Below are 23,182 nucleotides of genomic sequence, written 5' to 3' on the forward strand. Positions count from 1 at the left end.
CGGTTACGCGATTACTACAGAAGGTCAATCCGCGTATATGTGTCCAATTTTACACCCGTACCCCTGACCATAGAAGCGACCGAACCAAGTGGTTAAACGCGTGTGCTATACCTGGAGGTCCATTCTATCGTCTGTCAAGCAAAACTGTGTATTGTGTGCATCATGGCTCCAAAGGTGAACCGTTTTTTGGAAGAGCTACGTAATTGGACTTCTCCACGCCAAATATTCGGTTTCTAAAATTCAAAAGCAGTGCAAACAAAATGGTTGTGCATTGGGTTCGACGACTATCAAGAACATAATCAAGCAGTATAAAAAAGAAGACATACCAGGTAAGCATTCGCCCACTAAGGGGTCGAGGAAGCGAGCGTGTACCACAGTGACTCCACAAGTAGCTCAGAAGTTGCGGCGAATGGCCTTACAAGAAAATCCCCCTTCGCAACGTGTGATGGCAGCTCGACTCAACTTACCACAGTCAACTATTAACCGCGCCCTGAGTGGGAAATTAAACCTCCGGAGGGTCTTTAAAAGTCATAGACATTACCTAAGTGCGGCCCATCGCCGTGAGAGAAAGACCAAAAGACCAACAGCAGGCGCCTCTGTGAACGCCATCTATCTGGGGAAAAGTGGAAGTTTGTGGCCACACTAGGTGAAGCATGGGTGTATCTATCAGATTGTGGCAAAATTCGCTCGATAACTTACACTTCGCGAGATGCAAAATGCCGTCCTGCGTTCATCCGTCATTGCAAAGCAACTTTCTCGAAAGGATTTATGGTTGTCGCCGGTTACTCTTATCAGGGCAAGTTAACAATTCGTCAGGTCCCTAAAAACTGTAAAATCAACTTCATTTATTCAGCAACATATACTGACCCCAATTTATACAGAAGATCTGCCTCGTTTGTATGAGCATGCCATAAAGCAAGTGTCTGTGCATATGGATAAGGCCTTCTCACATACGTCTCGTTCTACCCAGAACTTTCTGAAGCAGATGGAGACAGACACCGATATTCGTGCTATTCCATTTCATGATATACCAGTGAAATCACCAGATGCCAGTCCCATGGATTTCTGCGGGTTTGGTCTACTGAAAAGGGCACTTTCTTCTCGTCGTGTCACTACTCTCGGGGGCCTGTGGAAAGCCTGCCGAGAGGAATGGGAGAAGATTCCACTTCCTGTACTTCGTCGTAGTCTTCTACAGTGGAAGTTACGGTGCAGGGCTATTGCCAGAATACATGGCCATCACACTGAGGCCAACCGATGGTGTCCCATGAATTTTCATAATGTTAGTGCTATTTCAAAATTGGACACATATACGCGGATCGACCTTCTGTATTACTGTTACTACTAAGGTTAGTTCAGTTATATTACCGGTAAAGTTAGGTTCAGTTCTCATTCGTTTTACTAGTGGAGAAATGTCGTTTCTCCTAACAGATCTGTACCTATTCTTTCCACAATATTCACGGTAATTTGTCCTACCACGGTTTTTGTTTCCTCTGTGATTAGGTTCGGTTACATTACCGGTACACATGAATTTAACATAATCTTTTACATTGAGATCACACTTCAATCTCACATGGATATTTCGAATTTGGTTTCGATTTAGGTTAGTATGGTTCAGGTTAGTATTGTATTGCGTCATTGATGGCTTTTCAAAATTTTGCAATGTCATATCTAGATGACTGAAATCAACGCACTGCACCACATTCGGCAAAAGCATCACCTGATTGTTCATTACTATCATTTTTGTCTTTTCGTTCAATGAACATTTCAACGGATTCAACTCAATCGGCCAATCACTTCAAGCATTGGTGGGAACACACGTTCTCTTTCTGAATTTCACAAATACTGGAATCAACTTCTTGCTGCTACATGAACCAATGTCGTGTACATATCATTAGACGGTTCTATTACAATTACCGGTACTTCATCTCCGGAATTAATATAATGTTGAATATACTGTAAATGTGAATACAAGCAACCAATAACATTCAATAGACGAAGATGATCATAACTTTTCTCATATTGATGCATATCAAAATCTTTATTACACACAGCATCAGTAAGGCAATCAAAAACATTAGAATGAAGAGAGAAGTTGGGATAATCTGATCCAACCAATACCGCATTATGTTTTCGCATAAACAGTAAATTTCACCAATGCAAACTCAGGATCTGCATTTTATGTTGTTTCTATGGAAGGTTCAGGTTCATTTGGGGCATTCATCAACCTGTGATGACACTTCTTCGTAAGTTGTTTCATTTTAAGGTCACTTTGTTCCATTCGTAGATTTGTCTGGTCGATTTTATTATCAAGTTGTTTCATTTGTTCCATTTGTTGCTTCAGTCGCTCACCAATTTGTTCCATTCTTTGATTCATTTTTTCCGTTTGTTCATCCATTCGATTACCAAAATCTTGTTTTAATTGTTTAATGAGATCAGCTAAGTCAGAAAAGTTCATTTCCCTGTTGCCAACTGATTCAGATGTATTTCTAATAACAGGAAGAATCATCGTGGTACTTCTGAAAATTTTTGTGCCACTCCTTAACAAAGTATACTCCGTTTTGATATTTCTTTTAACAAAATCACTACGTAGCCTTAAAGTCAATCTGTACACTTGGAGTTTATTATTCAGGAGATTGTCTACTAAAGTTCATACAAATCTCGTAACTCCTGGACGAAACTACCAAATTTATAACGACAATCCTGCGACGAGGACCACCAAATTTATATAACGACACTTATTCAAAATAAAGTTATACGATGAACCACCAATATATATATATATGGAACGTCGTTACTCAAAGGTCCTCAGTTTTTAGTTTTATACGAGTAAGGCTACGAAAACCACCATAAAACATTTTACACATTGCATTTTAAATATTACCTTTTATTATGGACATCACAAATAAAATAAATTAAATTTTTGCTGGCCCCCTAAAATTTTCATGGTAGGCTTGCAAATGAATTATAATATGGTGATGAACTCTAATATGGTTGGATCGGGCCCCCTAACTTCGGCCCCCCTCCCTACATTTTTGGGCTGGCTACCGGCCTGGGCTGAAGTCATGCAATTTTATAAGTGTTCAACATTTTACATTAACCTTTTCTGAATGAATGAAAATATGTGTGTAATTATTAATTGAAATATCTTGTATTATTCACAGTCCGGTAGCCAGCCGAAAAATGTAGGGGGGGGGGCTCGGCCGAAGTTAGGGGGACCCGATTCAACCATATTAGAGTTCATCACCATATTATAATTCATTTGCAAGCCTACCATGAAAATTTTAGGGGGCCAGCAAAAATTTAGGGGGCCGGCCCCCCCTAGACCTCCCTGGATACGAGCCTGATTCTTCATACTTCAATGTGAATAGAGAACAATAGCCATAAGATGTCTTTAACTCGTAGTCTCTAGATGGCAATATTCTTCAATATCTTTTTGTGTATACATATTTCTATGGTGGTGGTAGTGCAATGTTAGAGACCATGCAACGAGCATCCGGTAAATAGTTAAATAAGAAATGTGTTTCATCAAGATGCAATTACTTATTATATATTCAATCAGTTGTTGAACCAGAAGGGACCTATAAAAAACATTCATACCTACGACATAGATAATAACATAAAAGGATATAGTTGTATATTGAATCATTGATTCAAAGCACTGGCAAGGTAAATCCAATTATAATGTTCCATTATAATTATTGAAACAAACCCACGTGAAATTTGAATCCAATAGCCGAAGTTCATATAACGTAACGAATCACCATTGATTACAGGAAGAAATAATACTGGTTTTTCTTTACTCCGTAATTTTCTGATTTGGAAGGTAGTTTTTAGTTTTATCATCAGAGGTTCTGGTCTGGTATATTCTGGTCTGACGACACAACTCTTCTAAATACGGGTAAAAATTTAGTTAGTGTTAAAACTAAAAGCAATGAAATGCTTGAAATATCATTTATATGGTTAAAGCATAATAAACTTTATATAAATGAATCTAAAACAGAGACTATATATTTTTCTCTTAGTAATCATATGACTGAGGTAGATATGCACCATTCTGTAAAACTATTGGGAATCCATCTAGATCCGAAATTAAACTGGAGTGAAGAACATACTGAAAATTTATGCAGGAAATTATCTAGAGTGCTATTTTTATTACGTAAACTGAAAACAACAGTTACAGAAACAAGGCTTCTTGCAGCTTACTATGCCTTTTTTCATTATCATCTACAGTATGGCATAATATTGTGGGGAAATTCACCAGGTGCCCAGACTGTCTTTAAATGGCAGAAAAAAGCCATAAGAGCAATAAAAGGTTTAACTGATAGTGTATCGTGTAGACAATATTTTACGAATTTACAAATTATGACAGTTCCCTCTCTATATATTTATAGTTGTCTTATGTACGTTAAAGAAAATAAGAGCAGTTTAGGTTATCGTAATAATATCCATTCATATAATACTAGACATAAAGATGACTTAAATACGCCTTATATTAGGCTAAGTATAACACAAAGAAGTTTTAAATATACATGAATGAAACTATATAATACATTGCCAGTGCATATACAAATGATGTGTGATAATGATTTCAAAAAACATTGTGGGCCTTATGCAGAGACGTTCTGACGCGTCATTAGAGCCATACTAAAGAGTTTCACTAACATATGTTTCCTGCAGTAGTCAGCCCTTTAGTATGACGCTAATCATACGTCAAAACGACTCTGCATAAGGCCCTGTAAATCTTTTCTTGTAAGTAATTCTATTTATAGTATCAACGAATTTGAAGACAAGTGTAAATTGTAACTTTTTTCTTTCTTTCTTTCTTTGCAGGGATGCCCACAGAGGGGGACTATGACGCAAACTGCGTCATTGAAATATTTGGGGGGGGGTTAAAATCTATATAAATATGTTTGAGGAGGTGTAAAAATTAATCGAAAAGAAGATTTTTTTCATGGAAGAACACCTACGGATAGACAATTTGGGGGGGGAGTGCGTCATGGACATAAGGGGAGGTGGGCACCACTGTTTCTTTGTATATATTTATTTATATACTGACAATGTCTATTGCAACAAATGTTGTTTAATGACAATAAATATTCTATTCTATTCTATTCTATACGTTACCAACGCTATCCTTCCTGCAGAAGGATGGCTTGCCATGAAAGTGATCAGGTTGATCCGAATATCCTGACTCTACTCTGTAATTATCTCATTAGCCATTTCCTGTTAGTCTCCGTGTTAGTTAATATCTGGCACTAATGAACACATAATATTCATTGCATGGCAGAAGGATAAAAGCATCAAAGAAGAACAAGTAAAGGCGATGAAAATAAAGCATATATAAAAGTAAAGAAAAAACTAGACAATAAAAGATAGGGTTCAGTGGAGGCAAAGGACACACTAGTTTTAGTAATTTGATTTGATTTGATTTGAGTTTGAGTTTAGCATCCTTTCAGCTGCGAGGCTATATAAGACATGAGCCTACAGCTTAACGTGGGATCATAAATACATGAGTTCCCACCAGGAATCAGACCCTGGCTCGTCCACGCGTAAGGCTAACAGTTTAGTCACGAAGGAGCTCTAGTTTTAGTAATAACCTTGGTGTATAACGTATATTATTCTGTATCGAAGAAATATTTAATTCAATTTATTATTCTCATTGTAAAGTTTCAAAGATTCTTCATAATGATAATCATCCATTTTATCATCATCATATTAAACCTCGTTATATATATAACTAGACTAAAATCTCAATCTTATACTCGTTTCTCGATACCCTTCAGCACTGATCATCAATTACGATTCTCATCAAGTATTTTTGAGAACTGTCTTCGTATCGTTCTTCTAGGCCTGATATACCAGTAGTACACAAAGTTATTAAATTGTATTTAACTAGAAAAATAATCGTGTAGGTGTCTTAGGAGACACGAGGGCCTTCGCAGACTACCACACTTCGTGTATCGAAGACGCGCGGCAGGCTGTGTCGTCGTGTCGCTGATATTCGACACACACCCGTAACGGGACAGACGCTAGATATTACTTCACGTGTCGCGGGAATGTGACACTTTTTTTAAACCAGAACAAGGGGACAATGCACTTTATATGCTTTGTAATATGCAATTTTTAAATTGCCGTAATACTAAACAATTTATTATATTCTTTAACGTTAAAGTGCAAGCACATCTATAAGGAGTACGTATGTAGCCTGGAGTTGGCGGTCCCCCTTGAGCTGCGGGCTAAATCTGGAGCCTAGTCAGTATATTATTAAATCCGCCACTGACTACATGAGGTATTACCCTTCATGCCTCGCGGTCTCTCATGAATTTCATTATGGAGTGCCACGAGGCATCAGTGTTATGCCTAAGTGCTTATAAAACACTATTTTTCATATTTTCGTATAGTATACATATTAAATACACAGAGCATATAAAAATAACGAAATGTTATAAAATTACATATTGGTCTGGGGGATCGCAGTTTGTGAATGTGTAAAATACATTTGGAAATATCTGGTCATTTGTGCCACTTTTTAAAATCTAATTTAAAATAATAAAGTGAAGCGATAAACAATGCAGTTTTATGTTGCAATTTCCACTAAACAGTTCATTAGCTTGGAACCGAATTTGGAAAATGTAAGAAAGAAAATGCCAACATCCAGTGTAATTACCGATACGATTCTTCTCTTTCGATGGCATATCCATGAATCCATTATGGAATGCACAACACACTGTTTCCCATACTTTCGTCTTTTCAATTCTGTTGCTATAGGAATCACTGCTGGAGTTCCATATACTAGATTGTGACTGAATTTCTGCAATGAAAGCGTCTGTATCGAAAGCTTTGATTGAGCTCATCTTTCAGAATGAGTATCTGGTTGCTGAAAAGATAAATTGTTGCGCTATGGCGCGTGTTTGACACACGAAGTCGCGTAGTATGTGTCAGATGTCAGGTTCCCGCGACAAGCCTGGTACAGTGTCACGCTTGTCTCGTAGTGTGCGAAGGTCCCGCACCACATCCATTGTAGCAAATGGGAATTCATTACGCCGCTATAAGCCTGCCACAGAAAAAAAATGTCGCGTCTTCGACACACGAAGTGTTGCAGTGTGCGAATGGCCTTAGGCAAATTAGCACGAAATATTAGCATTCATCCCCCCATACTCAGAAACTAAGAATTAATTACATTCAGATTTTAAACGCAAATTGTTTTACCGGGGCTACATCATCTAATTTATTTATTTTTCTTTCCTATCCTGAAACAATGTTGAGCTCCCTTGTGTCTAAGAGATTAGCGTACGCTCCTTTGCCGTGGAAGACCCGGGTTCGAATCCAAGCGGGAGCTCATGTGGTTCGGATTCCACATTAAATTGTAGACTCACGTCTCATATAGAATCGCTGCTCAAAGGGACGCTAAACTCAAACTAAAGTCAAATGAAATTGAAACAATAACGAACAAACTTTTGATCTACTTTTTTGTGCACAAGCTAATTGTCACAGATAAAAAGTCTAGAATAACTTGGAAATTAAGCTTTAGTTGTCATTTCCATACTGCTATGACAAGACAATATAGTGACATACTTTAATAAAATTTATGCTCATTACTGTCTTAAACATATATAGTATATATATAAAGAAATTACTCATAAATGCATATTTTAGGCTTCTGTGAACTCATATTCTGATAGAACAGAGAAAAGTCTCTGGCGCTTTACTGCTCCAGATCCCAAAGTCATCGCAGTCTTCAGCGGCGTGTGCATAAGTAATAACGTACACAAAGGAGCCAGCCCTCGCTTTATCGGCACCTTCAATGACTAGTCCACTCTTTAAGAGACGGAATAGCTACAAATCCTAGCAGTTCAAATACGCATCCAATTTCAATATGATGAGCTTATTTTTAAAAATGGAACATTTCCATCTGTAGTTTCCTTTCTTGCTAAATTAACCTTTTAAGGGTCTACGGAATGAACTCTGTCGGATTACGCTATAGGACTTATGCAAAGTAGAAGGTTTTGGATAGAAATCACAACGTAAAGTTAGTCGTGTCTATAAAAAAGGAATATATCCTCCTCGTTTATTTACTTTACTGTAAAATTAGCAATTGTAGAATATCTGATTCCAAAAGTTTAAGAAACCGCTAAAGGTCACTTTAGCAAAAAAAACTGAAGATGGAAATGTTTCCTTTTGAAAATAAGCTCCTCAATAATAATAGGAACTTTTTAATGAACTGTGTTGAAGTCTAAGACAAAGCAATAGTAGAATTCACTATACCGTAATGTATGGGATAAAGTCTTTTCCTTGCTTTTTTGTTACGGAATTGCTTCATGTATGATATCACTGCTTCATCTACCTAATCTACGTATTAAATAGTGATAGATAAGTTGAAATATGTATAACTCAGCCACCATACACAATACAATTTTTGCTAGGTTACATGCAATAGGAGCTCTCCACAGTTGGCAACAATTTGGTGGCCATTGCTGGAATATGATGATGTTACAATTTTGCAAAATTTTCATTTAAAAATTGCTCTTAATAATTCACTATGAACAAAATGTTAAATCAAATTGGATCAAACTGAGAGACAGTCAAAGAGAAATATATGTATCACACTCATCATGAAAGCAGTAGAGTAAAAAAAAAAAAAAAAAAAAAAAAGTCCCTTTAACATTGAGGTTAATTTATTCGCAAGTTATTGACAAATTAATGTAGAGGATATATATATATATATATATATATATATATATATATATATATATATATATATATATATATATATATATATATATAATTGTTTTTGTGGGTAACTTAAAATATTCTGGAAATAACTTCTATAACTTTTTAAATTGTATTTGTCTTAATTTGAACATATAGGTGAAGTGAAGTGTTTTGTTACTTACAGGACAAAAAGAACTATGATAGATTAATTTAAAAAGTTGGTAACACTGCTGTTTATATTTTAGTTACAAAACCTGCCGCCTTCACTCGTTCGTTGGTCGGGATAAAACAATAATTAATCGATTTGTATGTGAAATGTATAATAATCCTACGTATAAAAGGGAAACATGTCAGTTTGTACGTGGAATGTTATACAACCTTGCATAAGAAATTTGAAATCTATTTGTAGAAGGAAAGGGACACAATGAGTGTTCTTTAAAGTAAACAGTAAACGTTTCAGTGCGTTACACTAATACCTAATAGTTCCAGTCACGGAAATGGATGTCGCTACTACGCTATCCTTTCCCTATCTGGCTAATAGATGTTGCTACCTGCGCTATCATTTGTTTTCCTGATCCAAACAGAATCGCTACCTCGCTATCATTTGCCTAACTGAAGCTAGCAGATGTTGCTATTTGCGCTATCACTTGTCTGCCTGACGCTAATAGATGCTACCTGCGCCATAACTTGTGTGCCTGACGCTAATAGACGTAGCTACCTGAGCTATTACTTGTCTACCTGACGCTAAAAGAATCGCTACGTGAACTATCACTTGCCTAACTGAAGCTAACATATGTTGCTACTTGTGTTATCACTCGTCCGTCTGACGCTAACATATGTTGCTACTTGCGCTATCACTCGTATGTCTGACGCTAATTGCTACTTGCGTTATCACTTGTCTGCCTGACGCTAATAGACGTAGCTACCTACGCTATAACTTGCATGCCTGACGTTAAATGGATGTTACTATTTGCGGGATTGTTATGCATAATGAAGTCCTTGATTAATTGCATAAAAATGATGGTGAAGAGTTCAGGGTGGTTAGTGGGCAAACTTTACAAACAAAGACAAGAAAGAAAAATGTTCAATATAAGCAACTGGAGCTTTTAATAAAGAAATATTAATAGCACGATACAATGTAAAGGGAATTTAAACTACGTGTATAAACACTTAAAAACTTGGAGTTCCCTTATGAAGTGGAATCTGTAGAGAAAGATAATACATAATAGCTATTGATTACTTTGAACCTCTTGAATCAATAATGATGCTAATGAGTACGTAAGAAGAACGACAACTTGTAGGATGTGGTTAAAAGTGGGACTTGAACAACTAGTTAGATTGACGTGAAGTATGCCTATTACATTGATCCTCTATAATTGAAGCTGTTCGTTTGAAAAGAACACGAGGAAAATCTGTATACATTATTTGACTGATTTATTTTCTAAAAATACAAAATATTCAATGGATTACTGGTGCTATGCTGTGCACATGATTGATGCTGTTTCTATATTAGAAATAAATTGTCTCTCTCAGGTTGTACAATGCAGTTTAACCGCAACTTTATCCGGAACTCCAATTACGGAAAATTATGATTAATGTTATTTTAAATACCAGTAACTCAATTGAAATTCATTTTTTAAAGTCATTTTTAGCCGTATAATTCAAGTTGAATGCATGTTTTTTGTTCTTCGATAAGCAGTCTGGCATGCTATACCACATTAGACTGGGGATCACAAGACTTGACCGTCGAGATTATAACAAAATATTTATTTTACCCAACTCACTGGTTCATAAATTGGTAAAATTGACCGACTCTAACTTACCTTGTTAAATCTTTTATTAGATATCTTTAGATGCTTCGTAAAACATTAACTCACATACAACATAACAGTGAGACTATGACATTACATTACATTATATCTTGTTTTTTGTTACTATGACAACCTTCAGTTCGTCGCTCTGGTTACATATCAACATTCCAATTATATATTCGAAATACATATATTAATCTTATATTATTTTCTTCTTTTTCTTCCTCTATAAAATAATACTTTGTAAACCAACTATTGCTCGAAGAGAATACAAGTATACAATAAAAAATACAAGTATACGATAAAGAATACAACATACCGTTGTAAGATTCAATTTCCACCCACTTCCTCCATTCATTTTTCAAGTCTCCTTTAGCCTAAAGGGCACAAGCATATTTTTCAGCACATCTCAAAAATAAATAAATAAATAAATCATTATTAAATAATTTTCATATCAAATACAATAAGAATCCGATTAATCTTGCAGTGCAGTTGCCTCTTTTACCCTTCATGCCGGGTTCAATTTCTGGTAGGAATTCATATGGTTCGCAACTCACGTCACGCTGTAGGTGTACGACTGATATAATGCTGAAAGAGTCGTTAAACTGTAATCTATCTAGATATCCTTTTGGTTCCTGAACTGTAGTGTTTTCCGTTAACAAAAAAGAAAAAAGTCGTTGTTCATCGATTTTTAACAAACCTTTATTATTATCACTGCATTTATTCCACATTTAATGGGTTTGTTCTATACCTTTTAACCTAATTCTTTTCCTAAATAGCAAGTAGTCAAATTATTTCTCAAAATTTGACTAAACTAAAATTTCAACTTTGATGGCCAATAGGTGGGAATCAAAGGTCTATATAGAAAAATATTCAACATAATGTACTGACAAATTTAAGACCTATCTTCATGTTAAGTTGGGTTAAGATCATGTGAGTTCTGTTGATCGCGCTCGATATACGTATATTATACTGTACATGATTGATTCGCTAATGTGTTCTTTACAAGGGTACTTTTCTTTCCTTTGTTCTTTAATGACTCACGATTATGCTCTAAGGCTATGAACGAAATGCAGGCATGTGGAGATTGGAGGAATGGAACAACTCCGAAAGAATCTACACTTAAACGATATTTGTCCATCACAAAGCCACCTACGCAAATTGAAATTGAACCAGGAACCTGACACACATAAGTGAGCACTCTATTGCAGAGCTACCACGATTCCCAAGGACATTTTTCGACTAATGATTTTAGAAAAAGCTGTGAAAATCGTAAAAACTGCGGGTTAGTTTGTTTTCAATAAAACAGTAAAGTCGATGTAAACATCTCTCTTCGTTCACTGAGCTAGGCACACTTGCGATAATTGCTGACAGTACAAGTCCGAATCTATCGTTCTGTCCGGCGGTAGAAGCTTGCGAACACTTCTAATCCCACCGAACTCAGACCCTAAGCATCCTGGCAGTCAGTGTAGGCTTTATCACAGACTGAGGATCTTCTTTTCGCTTTCACCATGATCTTTTTCGCACATTATTGTTGTAAGTTACTCAGTTTTCATCACTCGTAATCAATAGCTCCAGAAATCTCGAGTTCGTTTCAGTGAAGATTCGCAGATGGAAATTTGATTGTGTAAATGTTTTTGAGTCAGGTTATATGACACTCGAACGTCGATCTTCTTTTCTATAGCCAGCTTTCTCCAAATAGTTTAACATTGTTTGGTGATGGATGTTGAAAGCCATTGGCGATGTCATGACACTCGTGGATCTATAAGGATTGTTTGGAGGGGTTGGACCTCTAACTGGACGATTAATGTAGGTTTCAGATACAGAATGTTACATCAAATCAGAATAAAATAATGCAATAATTTATATATTACCCTTTTATAAGGTAGACGTCGGGGTGCAATCACCTCCACTGCCCTCCTCGTGGATCTACCATTATGTCATTGGATGCTTACATTCGACTCTTGTCAGAATATCTTTCGCTTTTGTCGTGATTGGTCGCCCACTGCGAGGAACATCTAAACATTGAAATTTCTAGAACGAAAACGCCTGAATCTTCTTTTGGCTGTTGCTTGCAATAACTTATCATACTCATAAATAGCACAATTTTTTTCACGGGCTTGCAAAGTATATGCGCCTCAATTGAACTAAAATTGCAAAATGTAGCTCAGTTTTGCGGAAATTTCACTCGTCTGTACAGTGCAATACCTTATTTGTAATAAGAATTCCAATATTTTTTGCACATTTTTTATACTCTGTTCAAAGCAGAAAACGAATTAACTTTGGAGGAGCACGTGTTGCTCTGCTGCCATGTTGTGAATATTCCTCTGAGGTGTCCGTTATACGCCTTCATCTTCGGTTGACAAGTACTTCTGATCCTGTGTTGCAAGTTGGTAACGTTGTAATGTTGTCCCTTTCTACAGAAACCCTCCAGTTGTAATCACTACAACGACGTTTATGATTGGTCTCTCTCTCGATGACCTTAATAGCCCCGTCACGTAGTCCCTTCCCAACATAAATTTCTACGTGTTTTTGAAGTATCAATTTGTTTCTAATTTTGATCAGAGTATAGCGTCAACTGTCAGTTGCTAAACGACATTAGGTTTGACCCGCTACGACTCACATATCGTGAGTCGCGGTGGTTCAGAGGTAGAGCGTTCACCTCTAGTGTATGTGGTCCCTGGTTTGATTCCAGCTCGCGACAAGTGAATGTTGTGGTGGACAAACACCGTGCGCGTGGGTTTCCTTGGAGTTCTCCCACTTTCTCTATTCCATCATTTCATTCATTTCTCATCATCACAGTCTCCTTTAGCCTAGCCAGCATAAGCGTAGGACGTAAAACTCAAAGGTTTCATTTCATTTTTTCTCATATATATCGTGAGATTTGGAACAGTACGGCCATCACGTGCTCAGTACTTTTTAGACTGCCGTAAACTGGGTATACTTTGGCCCTTTAAAGGCAATTTTGTCCCAAAGGAAAAGAAAGATTTGATCTTTTCCTACATGGTTATTATTTTTTCTACCAGTAAGAAAAGTTGTGGATCGAAGTATTACAACATTGGGAACACATGAATATTAGCGCTAATGATTTATTTCCGGGACGTGGGAAGCAAAATGCTAACAACTGCTAGCAAGTAAACATTTATTATATTTCAAGTTCCACAACTTTTGTTTATTGCATTGAAGTGCACAAGTAAGTAGAATAAAAAAAATGTTCATTAGCGAATATTAATAAGCTAACGCCTTAAATGTTCGTTCAATTACGCACAAATTATTAAGCGTTTAATTACATGGGGTAACATTCGCCCAATTTTGGGGGCAACATTGGCCCATACTTTTTAAGTGTTGGAAATGGCCCAACTTTAAAGATGAAATGGTGTACAAGTAGTACTATGTAATAAGGAAGATCATTCCCTACTAGCTTCTAAACGAGAACATTATACAGTGCCTGAATTGCAAGAATTTTCTTCCTAAAACTGAACAGTATGGTACCGGTAAAGTACTCGACCGCAATGAAGAATATGGTGCTCTTATTTTTGGATGTTAAGTATTCATCCACTTAGGGAGATTTTCATTGAACGATATTTTTGTTTGCCTCTAAATAGAGTAAAGTGATTTCACACTTATGTTCGTAATACAGGCATTCTAAGTTACGTATTCGCAAATTTGTAGCTTTCTTTTATAATTTTTTTTTGTATTCACCCAAGTAGAATACAAATATCTACATTGAACGATATTTCTCGTTCGATTGAGTAAAAACATTGATAATTTCACCAATGTATTTATAATATCCTATTCTTTTCTTGTGTTTCTCAAATATAGTGTTACAATAATATTTTCGTGTATTAATTAGTCATTTTGACAAATGGGCTAAAGTTACTCCAACCATGAAAAATCTAGCATGGCATCAAAAAATTGGAACTATAATCATCATTCTTGGTCACACTGATTATTTACTGCTTTGAAAAGAAAGCCTAAGGATTGCATTTTAACAAGCAGAAATGTCATTAAATTATCCTCCTAATCTTAGGAGATATTAGAATAGGAATTTTGAAGATTAAAAAAAAAAAAATGGTCACAGTATACCCAGTTTACGGTACTTAATATATGATGTTATCAATGAATTTGCTGCACATTGCAATGACTTCTCGATTTTTATATTTAAACAGGAATACTTCTGAAATATTTCAATTTTTGAAAGTTTATTCCTCCACATAAAGTAAATCCTCTTTACTGAGTAAGAAAGCAGGATTTATTACAAAAAATTTCACTGGCCTTGAAAATCGAAGGAAGATCTTTTCGCTAATGTAGCTAGCATTTTCTACTGGTGCTCGTTAGTGCCGTTTCAGCTATTTAATTATTTCAATGTTACAAAAATCTAACAACCAATACTAAAATTTATCTTCTTTTATTTATTACTCAGAAAATTTTAATTAGTATAATAGTTTGTGCCATCGACAGGTTTTACGTTATCAAAGGAAATACTCAAATCCCACAATATTATTAACATTCAATTAGCTTTATGACCTATCGAATTTGAAGGTTCAAATATTGCATTTACATAAGCTCTTCGTTGGCTTCTGTCATTAGCAAAATAAATCTAGTATCTACTTTGTATTCCTATTTCTGCAAGATTCATCTTAATATTGTCTTCCCATCTATGCCTACGTCTTTTTAATGGTATTTTTCCGATTGAGTTTCCAGTTAAAATTTTGGAAGCGTTCCTACTTTCTTCCATTCTGGCTACATGATGTGCCCATTCAAGCCTGATAGACTTAACGACTCTAACAATATTAGATAAAGTATAATTTATGAAGTTCCTTGTTATAAAATTTCCCCCATTCTGCATTCCTGTCCCTATTGGGTTCAAATATTTGGCTCACAACTTTATTTTCAAATACTTTCAGCTTGCGTTCTTCCTTCAAGTTAAGCAACCATGTTTTGGAACTATACAGTGCAACACGCGTAATTATCCTTTTATATACTTTAAGCTTTAAATTCTTCGACAGGATTCGCAAAGACAAAGAAACTGGACTGAATAATAACACACATTTCCTGATTTCAGTCAACATTTAATTTCTTTGTGGATATGGTTTTGGTTTGTTAATTGTAATCATAGAAATTTTAAAGTGCCCACTTTGTGGACAGTATTACTCAGTGGCGCATTTAAGGGGCGGCTTCCGGACCCGCCGAAATTTTATTTGTTATTTTAAAATAAATTAAAGAAATTTAACATTTCCAGGAATAAACTTAGGGAAGCCTCCCCCCGAAACAAAGTCGTAAATACGCCAGTGGTATTACTTTATATTTTAATGCATCTATAATTTATGATATTATGGTTACGAAAAAATTCATATATTTAGTTGTCTCTGCATTTACTTCTTTTTAAATTCATGTTCCTGCAGGCGTTTAAATAAAACTTCTGCATATTATTAGGAAAATGAAACAAATTAATTAATAAATCTCACAGATTTGAACAAAATGATACGAGTAAGTGTAAATCTTCATGAGTACTTTTCGAGAACTTCTAAAGAAATTATTTTAGAAACCTAAAAATTGAAGTTATATGATAATCAAGCCACTTATTAGACTGGAACTGATAGTGAAGCATACCAGTAATATGGGCCTTACTATAGGACACTTTTTGGCTCCTGGGTCCCTGCCTCAGGACCCATGGTCCCTGGCCGGGGTCAATGACCTAGGGGTACATAGGACCACCCCCTCTAAATTTTGGCAGGGGTACCATGGCCCACCCCCTAAATTTTGGCAGGGGTACATAGGACCACCCCCCTTAAATTTTGGAAATTGCCAAATCTAAAAATTTGGTATGGTAGGGTAGGATCATAGTATGTACCTCGATCAGTATTGGGGGTCTATGTCGTTCCCTTTCATGGGTAAAAAATTGCCTAAAATTCACATTTCGGAGGTTTTTGACCTAATTTATCCCCTTGGATGAGGTGTTATTACCCTATATAGTTATATGGGCGTATACAGGGGTCCATTACCTTTCATAAGACATGGGTATATTAATGCACCCATTGAAAAATTTGGGAGGGGTACCTTGGCCCACCCCTTAAATTTTGGAAATTGCCCAATTTAAACATTTGGTATTATAGTATAGGACCCTAAAATGTATTATGATAAATTTGGATGGTCCACCTCGTTCCCTTTTAGGGGTACCAAATTGCCAAAATATAAACGTAAGCAATACGTAGTACCACGTGTTTGGTTTTGACCTAATTTATCCCCTTTGATGAGGTCCTATTACCTTATATGTTTATATGAGCGTATACAGGAGTCTATTACCTTTCATAAGACATGGATATATTGGTGCACCCCCGGGAGGGGTACCTTGGCCCACCCCTTCAATTTTAGAAATTGCCCAATTTAAACATTTGGTATAATAGTATAGAGCCCTAGTATGTATCACTATAAATTTGGGTGGTCGACCTTGTTCCCTTTCATGGGTACACAATTGCCAAATTTTAGTATAACCACGTGTTTGGTCTTTTGACCTAATTTATCCCCTTGGATGAGGTGTTATTACCCTATATAGTTATATGGGCGTATACAGGGGTCCATTACCTTTCATAAGACATGGGTATATTAATGCACCCATTGAAAAATTTGGGAGGGGTACCTTGGCCCACCCCTTAAATTTTGGAAATTGCCCAATTTAAACATTTGGTATTATAGTATAGGACCCTAATATGTATTATGATAAATTTGGATGGTCCACCTCGTTCCCTTTTAGGGGTACCAAATTGCCAAAATATAAACGTAAGCAATACGTAGTACCACGTGTTTGGTTTTGACCTAATTTATCCCCTTGGATGAGGTCCTATTACCTTATATGTTTATATGAGCGTATACAGGAGTCTTTTACCTTTCATAAGACATGGATATATTGGTGCACCCCCGGGAGGGGTACCTTGGCCCACCCCTTCAATTTTAGAAATTGCCCAATTTAAACATTTGGTATAATAGTATAGAGCCCTAGTATGTATCACTATAAATTTGGGTGGTCCACCTTGTTCCCTTTCATGGGTACACAATTGCCAAATTTTAGTACAACCACGTGTTTGGTTTTGGCTCAATTTATCCCCTTGGATGAGGTCCTATTACCTTATATGGTTATATGGTCATGTATATATTGGTCCATTTCCTATTATAAGACATGGGTACATTGATGCACCCTTTAAATTTTTGGAAGGGGTACCATGGCCAACCCCTTAAATTTTGGAAATTTTCCAATTTGAGCATTCGGTATCATAGTACATGCCTCAACATGTATCATGATAAATTTGGGTGGTCCACCTCGTTCCCTTTTAGGGGTACAAAATTGCCAAAATATAAACGTAAGCAATACGTTGTACCACGTGTTTGGTTTTTGGCCCAATTTCTCCCCTTTGATGAGGTTCTATTACCTTATATGGTTATATGGTCATGTATATGGGTTCATTTCCTATCATAAGACATGGGTACATTGACGCACCCTTTAAAAATTTGGGAGGGGTATCTTGGCTCATCCACTCGGTTTTAGAAATTTTTTAATATAAGCATTTGGTATCATAGTACAGGACTTCAATATGTACCACTATAAATTTGGATGGTCCACATCGTTCCCTTTCATGGGTAAAGAACTACCAAAAAATCAAATTTCGGAGGTTATTGACACCTATTTAGCACGTTATATGGGTATGTACAGAGGTTTATTACCTTTATATGTTTATGTTCCCTTTTAAATTTGGGAATTATCAAATAACAAAATTCGGTAAACGTTTTCTAGGACCCATTGGTGTTCCTCTTATGACCAAATATTCAAAATTTAAAGGTTATTGACCGGCTTTATTATTGAATAAGTACAGGATTTATTACTTTTTCATAAGACACAGGTGTATTTGTGTACCAATCTTAAATTTTGGGAGGAGGTACATTTCTTATTGTCATATCAATAATTGGTAATTGGATAGTATCTCATTCATTGGGTAAATCATTGTCAAATATGAGTATGATCACGTGATCAGTTATTAACCTATGATGGGATTAGGAGTCCAGAACATTGGTACATTGAAACTTTGTAGGATAATTTGAGAATGCGTCATTGGTTTTGATTATTCCCGCCAAATATAAACGTAAGCAAGACGTTGTACCACGTGATTGTCCTTGATGAGGTAGTGTACAGGGATTCATTTCCTTTGTTGTGGTACTTCTTAAGTTTGAGTACACACACACTTCTAGAAAACAGTTGGTTCTACTCAGGTAAACAATTGACGGACATTATTGACCTTATTGAACATATAATGATATGATTAACTCTAAGACTTAGGTATATCAAGAGAAGTATTCTTTAAATTTGGGAATGGTGATAAACAGAATTTTAACATAAGGTGCGAAATTTGAAACAATACATTGAACTTTAGTCACAGCTCATAGTCTAAGATCATTGGTGGTGATTGATTTGAAATCTGATAGCTAACCTTATTGAATCTTATGACTCATAGACGAAAGGCAATACATGCTACAACAGTTTGAAATTTAATCATAAGGTGATGTAATCTGACACTAGCAAAGTTATTGTTAATGCAATTTGATTCGATGATCACTATCTTTCCTGCAATCTGATTGGTTGATCACTATCTTTCGTGCAATCTGATAGGTTGATCAGTTTTAAATCTTTTTCTGCATTCAGTTTTGTTTTAACATTTAAAAAGTTTTTGAATTTTTTTGTTTGAAACTTTGGTTTGAAATTTTTCGTTTTAAAAATTTTTTGTTTGAAAATTTTCAAAATTTTGTTTGGGATTTTTTCGTTTGAAATTTTTGTTTGAAAATTTTTTTCGTTTGAAATTTTTTGTTTGAAAATTTTTGTTCGAAAATTTTGTTTAAATTTTTTTTGTTTGAAATTTTTCGTTTCCAAATTTTTTGTTTGAAATTTTTTGTTTCAAAATTTTGTTTGAAAATTTTTTCGCTTCAAAATTTTGTTTGAATTTTTTTCGTTTGAAATTTTTTGTTTGAATTTTTTTTCGTTTCAAAATTTTGTTTCAAAGATTTTTGTTCTAAATTTTTGTTTCAAAGTTTGGTTTGACATTTTTAAAAGTTTGTGCACCCATTAGTAAAGAACCGGAACTGTTTAGAGCAAAAACCTTTGACAACATTGTGGTGCAATAGTACACGTCAGAACATGATAATGCAACGTCATCAGTTTTTCATCATATATAAGTATCGTTCGAGTTAGTATTCATGATAATATCATCATGGCTACTTGTCTGCAGTTTCTAAACACGCGTGATGTGATGAAATCATTTACCAAGATTACTGATTTACAACAGAATGTACCTTATAGAATCTTAGCTAGCCAAATGATCCCTACAAAGTTTGGATTAAGAATCGTAGTGAAGCTTGAAAATGATAAGAATATAATTTTACCAGCAAGATATTTACCCATGGAAGCATCAAAACAAGAAGAACTGCTGCGTTTCTTAAATTCTGGATCTGTATCTTTATGTTACAAAGGATTCTTGGGTCAAAGTCATCAACTTGAATTTAGTACACAGCCAGATTTGTCATCAATTGTGATGAAATCATGAATTCAAACGTCAGCACATTAGACATAGTTGTATGAATTTGGTTGGTCGGCATGACGTCAGCAACTGTGATGAAATCATGAATTCAAACGTCAGCACATTCCTTACCAATGACGTCAGCAATAACTATAAACCAGCAAATACAGTGTCATCCCACGAAATCATTTGAGCAAGTGCTTTTCAGGAGGAAAGATGTGTACTTCTAACGATAAAGAGTTCATCTTCGCAAGCTATTATCCAATAAATATATTTCAAACAAAACATGTGATGATTGGTATCAGTGCTAGAACATTTGAACCTGTGATTCGATTGGGCAAAGCAGAACAATTTGGTGTACAACTGACCTGTGAAGAATGGCAAATATTATGTTCACGAATCGACCAAATGAACGATTATTTTCATGATGAGCTAAATGTGACCATAGTCAAATCATTAGGCTCAAATCATGAAGTGGTGCTGCGTACAGTCCTCGAAGAGAAGATGGTGCTGTTACGTAAAAAGAGTACATTTCATGTCCCTCGCAATATGGTGTATCTAACACAAACGGAATGGAACAAATTCATCAGCGTATTTCAGTGTGTGAAACATGCAGTGGAAGTGTGCAACAAAACTAGTATATTCCTGAAAAAGTACTATTTTGAAAAATGTGTTATGCATATTGTACAACATGTATCTAGATATTGTGATGGTTGTCAACATCGTTCGTGGGTGCATACCTGTATTGATAAACAGTTTATTTGTGATCAAATGGACATTGAGTTTCCACCAATTGATATTGCAATAGACTTTAAAAGACTTCAACTGGAATTAAAATTATATGCTAAAGACAAACTAGTGCAAGAAGTTCAAAATACATTGTATCGACAATATCCAGAACCACTATCTGGTATGGATGTATGTGGAGTGTAATAAAATAATCCATTTCAATGAATTGTGTTTTTTCATTTCAAGTACAACCCCAGGTTCTGACGTGTACTATTGCACCACAATGTTGTCAAAGGTTTTTGCTCTAAACAGTTCCGGTTCTTTACTAATGGGTGCACAAACTTTTAAAAATGTCAAACCAAACTTTGAAACAAAAATTTAGAACAAAAATCTTTGAAACAAAATTTTGAAACGAAAAAAAAATTCAAACAAAAAATTTCAAACGAAAAAAATTCAAACAAAATTTTGAAGCGAAAAAATTTTCAAACAAAATTTTGAAACAAAAAATTTCAAACAAAAAATTTGGAAACGAAAAATTTCAAACAAAAAAAATTTAAACAAAATTTTCGAACAAAAATTTTCAAACAAAAAATTTCAAACGAAAAAAATTTTCAAACAAAAATTTCAAACGAAAAAATCCCAAACAAAATTTTGAAAATTTTCAAACAAAAAATTTTTAAAACGAAAAATTTCAAACCAAAGTTTCAAACAAAAAAAATTCAAAAACTTTTTAAATGTTAAAACAAAACTGAATGCAGAAAAAGATTTAAAACTCATCAACCTATCAGATTGCACGAAAGATAGTGATCAACCAATCAGATTGCAGGAAAGATAGTGATCATCGAATCAAATTGCATTAACAATAACTTTGCTAGTGTCAGATTACATCCCCTTATGATTAAATTTCAAACTGTTGTAGCATGTATTGCCTTTCGTCTATGAGTCATAAGATTCAATAAGGTTAGCTATCAGATTTCAAATCAATCACCACCAATGATCTTAGACTATGAGCTGTGACTAAAGTTCAATGTATTGTTTCAAATTTCGCACCTTATGTTAAAATTCTGTTTATCACCATTCCCAAATTTAAAGAATACTTCTCTTGATATACCTAAGTCTTAGAGTTAATCATATCATTATATGTTCAATAAGGTCAATAATGTCCGTCAATTGTTTACCTGAGTAGAACCAACTGTTTTCTAGAAGTGTGTGTGTACTCAAACTTAAGAAGTACCACAACAAAGGAAATGAATCCCTGTACACTACCTCATCAAGGACAATCACGTGGTACAACGTCTTGCTTACGTTTATATTTGGCGGGAATAATCAAAACCAATGACGCATTCTCAAATTATCCTACAAAGTTTCAATGTACCAATGTTCTGGACTCCTAATCCCATCATAGGTTAATAACTGATCACGTGATCATACTCATATTTGACAATGATTTACCCAATGAATGAGATACTATCCAATTACCAATTATTGATATGACAATAAGAAATGTACCTCCTCCCAAAATTTAAGATTGGTACACAAATACACCTGTGTCTTATGAAAAAGTAATAAATCCTGTACTTATTCAATAATAAAGCCGGTCAATAACCTTTAAATTTTGAATATTTGGTCATAAGAGGAACACCAATGGGTCCTAGAAAACGTTTACCGAATTTTGTTATTTGATAATTCCCAAATTTAAAAGGGAACATAAACATATAAAGGTAATAAACCTCTGTACATACCCATATAACGTGCTAAATAGGTGTCAATAACCTCCGAAATTTGATTTTTTGGTAGTTCTTTACCCATGAAAGGGAACGATGTGGACCATCCAAATTTATAGTGGTACATATTGAAGTCCTGTACTATGATACCAAATGCTTATATTAAAAAATTTCTAAAACCGAGTGGATGAGCCAAGATACCCCTCCCAAATTTTTAAAGGGTGCGTCAATGTACCCATGTCTTATGATAGGAAATGAACCCATATACATGACCATATAACCATATAAGGTAATAGAACCTCATCAAAGGGGAGAAATTGGGCCAAAAACCAAACACGTGGTACAACGTATTGCTTACGTTTATATTTTGGCAATTTTGTACCCCTAAAAGGGAACGAGGTGGACCACCCAAATTTATCATGATACATGTTGAGGCATGTACTATGATACCGAATGCTCAAATTGGAAAATTTCCAAAATTTAAGGGGTTGGCCATGGTACCCCTTCCAAAAATTTAAAGGGTGCATCAATGTACCCATGTCTTATAATAGGAAATGGACCAATATATACATGACCATATAACCATATAAGGTAATAGGACCTCATCCAAGGGGATAAATTGAGCCAAAACCAAACACGTGGTTGT

At 35.2% G+C, this 23,182-nt stretch overlaps 1 protein-coding gene across 3 annotated transcripts in view; it reads right to left on the reverse strand.

The window, feature by feature from the left end:
- Window positions 1-23,182, reverse strand: part of SK (small conductance calcium-activated potassium channel) — a 1,328,561-nt gene that overhangs the window by 169,036 nt on the left and 1,136,343 nt on the right. The gene's annotated exons all lie outside the window — the stretch shown is intronic.

This window comes from Thermobia domestica, chromosome 12 (genome assembly GCF_964235325.1).
Source record: "Thermobia domestica chromosome 12, izTheDome1.hap1.1, whole genome shotgun sequence".
Classification (NCBI taxonomy): domain Eukaryota; kingdom Metazoa; phylum Arthropoda; class Insecta; order Zygentoma; family Lepismatidae; genus Thermobia; species Thermobia domestica.